Source organism: Cajanus cajan, chromosome 1 (genome assembly GCF_000230855.2).
Source record: "Cajanus cajan strain Asha chromosome 1, NIPB_CcT2T_4, whole genome shotgun sequence".
NCBI lineage: Eukaryota > Viridiplantae > Streptophyta > Magnoliopsida > Fabales > Fabaceae > Cajanus > Cajanus cajan.
This window is the reverse complement of record NC_138517.1, coordinates 79,077,302-79,080,950: the sequence shown is the minus strand read 5'-3', so window position 1 is coordinate 79,080,950 and position 3,649 is coordinate 79,077,302. Positions and strand designations below refer to the sequence as shown.

Genomic DNA, 3,649 nt, shown 5'->3' with positions numbered 1-3,649 from the left:
TAAGCAATGTTACAAGCAAAATGTCCCTGAAAAGGAGCATAATGTTAAGAGTTTTTTTTAGAAACTTTTTTTGGGGATAAGACTGTTTGAAAAGACAATTAATTTAAGAATAACAAATTAAATAGAATAAAATTAATTAAGATTAATTTATATTTGAGGCTAACAAAATACGAAATTTTTGTTTTTTATATTCGAAATCTGAAGGATTATAAATTTGGTAAGGACATACGGAAAATAGGAGGTTATTCATTGAATAGCATATATACGAAGCAAACTACGTATCGCCGAGCTACTTGTTTTGCATGCAAGAGGCTCGTTTGTCATTGAACTTACATCGTACAACTGGTTATAAATACCATGTTATTTATTTCTCCACAATCAAATTTATTACCGACAATGTATCCAACAAAATACAGAAATTAAATTAATAATCTGAGTCACCATTATTCTAACTCTTCCATATGGCAGCTTCGGGATGCTTTGTTCGTTCCTAAAGAAATTATCAGGATCAACCTTGGACTTTATTTGAGCCAACCTGTAGAAGTTATCCTTGAAATACTCCACTCCATAAACTCTCCCTTCAGCGTAGCTGTTCTTACCATTGTGGTAATTAATTCCCAAGTCAAGGTCCTTATAATTGAAGAAAGCCACTCTGGGGTTCTTGGAGACAAAAGGAGTCATGTGCTTGTGAAGTATTCTTGTCAAGTTTATGTAGTGATCTGCTACCTCTTTCCCTGCCTGATTCCAATTTGCTTGATACTGGACCTTCCATAGGTTCCCAGCTCGATGAGGGAAAGCAATTGCTGTTGATGGAATCTCAGCCATTCTTCCACCATAGGGATTGAAATACAGTATTGTATCCACCAACTCAATCATCTTCTTCCAAATCCCTTCCAAACCCTCTTTGGAAATTGGCTTCTTTACATAGTCAGATTTCCTTTTCAAGTAGTTCAGTGATTGTGGTTTTCTATCAAGCAAAATCTCAACAGGTTCTGTAATGTTGATGTTTGTCCAAAACAGCACCGAACGAAGCCAACTCGTTTCGATGCAGTCAGATTGCATCAAACCCAATTGAGGGAACTTCTCATTCAAGAGAGAAACAAGGGTTTTGGAGTCACCAAGGAAGAGAGCTATGAAGGTAGCTCTTACAGTCTTTGTTCCATTTTGTGTACCGTTTACCACGTCCATGATAAGTCTAATAAAAAGGTCGTTGTTGATGGCTGGTGCAACATGCTGCCAATTATAAACTATATCGGTGGCATTTTGCTCAAGAGTCCTTTGAACTTGGAAAACAGTGACTGTTTCAGGAACTCGAACTAGCTTTAATTTGTAGGCAAGGACCACACCAAAGCTAGCTCCAGCACCACCTCTAATGGCCCAAAAGAGATCTTCACCCATTGATTTTCTATCAAGCAATCTACCTTGAACATCAACTATTTGTGCATCGATAACATTATCCACTGAGAGACCATACTTTCTCATCATATTGCCATAGCCACCACCACTTATGTGGCCTCCTACCCCAACAGTGGGACAAACCCCTGCTGGGAAACCATGAGTTTTACTCTTCTCAGCAATTCTGTAGTAAACTTCACCAAGCGTGGCACCAGTTTGTACCCAAGCGGTCTCAGTGTCCATGTCAACCTTAATGGATCGGAGATTGAACATGTCAAGGAGGAAGAATGGCTGTGAAGCCACATATGACACCCCTTCGTAGTCATGGCCTCCACTACGGATTTTCATCATCAAGTTGTGCTTTTTACCACAAACAATGGCTGCTTGCACATGGGAAACATGAAATGCAGTGACTATGAGGAATGGTTTCCGGGTTGTGGAGGTGTTGAAACGAAGGTTTCTAATGTAGGCTTGCAAGACTGAAGAGAATGAGGTGTTGCTTGGTGTGAAAATTGCTGAAGTTATAGGGTGAGAGGACTCTGAATGGCTCACGAGGCAATGAACAAAAGTGTTGTGAGCTGAATTTGCAGCTGAAGCTGGCCATGCAAGAAAAAGCAACACGACAATGGGAAATAATGATAGTTGTATTCTATGAGGAGAAATGACTCCCATTTTTGTTTATTTTAATGATCGTGATAGTATAACAAAGAAAATAGGATTTTCAGTGAGCTATTGAGCTTGATATATATGTGTTGGGTTTTCAACTCTTGAGGCAGAAATGTCAAAATAAATGAGAAGATGGTTACCTCTCAAATTGACCAAAAAAATTACAGAGAAAAAAAATAGATAACGCAACTCAATCATTCTTTGACCTTGCAAAATATGATTGTGCCTTTTTTATTTGTTTCTGAAATATCCCGTACAAGATCAAAGACGTCACACTTTGGCATTAATTTTGTTTTGGATCAAAGTGATTTGCGAGTGTCTTTTATTGAAGTGGCGTTAAGATCTTTGTTAGATCTAATTTTTGGTGCTTCAAGCGATTGCAAATGTGAAATGGTGATTCAATCAACTGTGAAATGTTGATTTTAAATTGAAATTGCGCATTTCAATTAGGAGATTCAGTGATTTTAATTAGTTCTGGCACGAAATCATATTGCTGGCAGTACAAATTGAATTGGAAGCCACATGCCAATTCAATTGTCGGTGCAATTTTGTTTTGATTCCCCGTGATCTAATATTAGACAAAGACAATTAATCAGTTTGGAGTGTGGTGATAGTTTGTATTATCTAATTAGTGACATCAGCGTCAATATCAAACGTTGATCCAGATCCGGTGTTTAGTTGGATAAATCTAGCGGTGCAATCTACATTTCGAAATCTGATCTATTTGGAACAATGTTGCGGCAGGATTGCAATTAAAGGTAGTAATTGTGACAGAAGCGGTGCAATTTGTAGTGCGTTTCCTTGAATTGGAGTGATTGAAGTGAGCTAGTGCGTGTGAAGATCTGAATCATCTCTTGGTATATGTGATGTGATATGATTTGGATGATTTGTGAGGGTGTTTTGCGTAAAAACAAAATGAGTGCAGTGGCGTTTCATATATGAAATCATATATGAATGGCGTGGAGCAAGGACGTGGTTCCAGCAGCATCACGAGCCAAGGCTCGTAGCGGATGCTGCTGGTGTTCACCTATTACCCTATTACTACTCATTACCAAGGACCCGATTGGTTTACGTGTTTTTTGTTTTTCTCAATTGTTTATGCTTTTTTTTAATTTTTTTTAATGTATACTGTGAAGATTATTTGCATGGAAGTTTTTTTGGTTGGTAACTTGCTTTCACATCATTAGTTTTTTTTTTTTTTTTTTCATTTATAGGTGTAGTGTGCAAAATACTAAATCTATAGATATCTCTTTTTTTAATTTCTACTAATTCCAATTCGACATAATATTGATAGTTTGACTAGCCCAAATATTTGATAAATAGGTTAAATTAAAATGAATCTAAAATTTAGTTATGCACGGACGGTTTTAATTTTTTTTTATAAAAAAATAATCACATAAAGTTAAATAAAATATACAAATTTTACTTGTGATATTGGTGTTCTTGAATTATTTCTAATTATTAAGGAAATATATTATTTTTTAATCCAAGAAAATATATTATAATTATTTATTTAAAATTTGTTTGTATAAATTTTAAAAAAAATATATTTTATGAACTTTTATTGAAAATTGATCATAAACCAGTC

At 35.7% G+C, this 3,649-nt stretch overlaps 1 pseudogene; it reads right to left on the bottom strand.

Moving 5' to 3' along the window:
• Window positions 1–343: 343 nt before the first annotated feature.
• Window positions 344–3,433, bottom strand: LOC109811454 (berberine bridge enzyme-like 8 pseudogene; annotated as a pseudogene).
• Window positions 3,434–3,649: the final 216 nt, after the last annotated feature.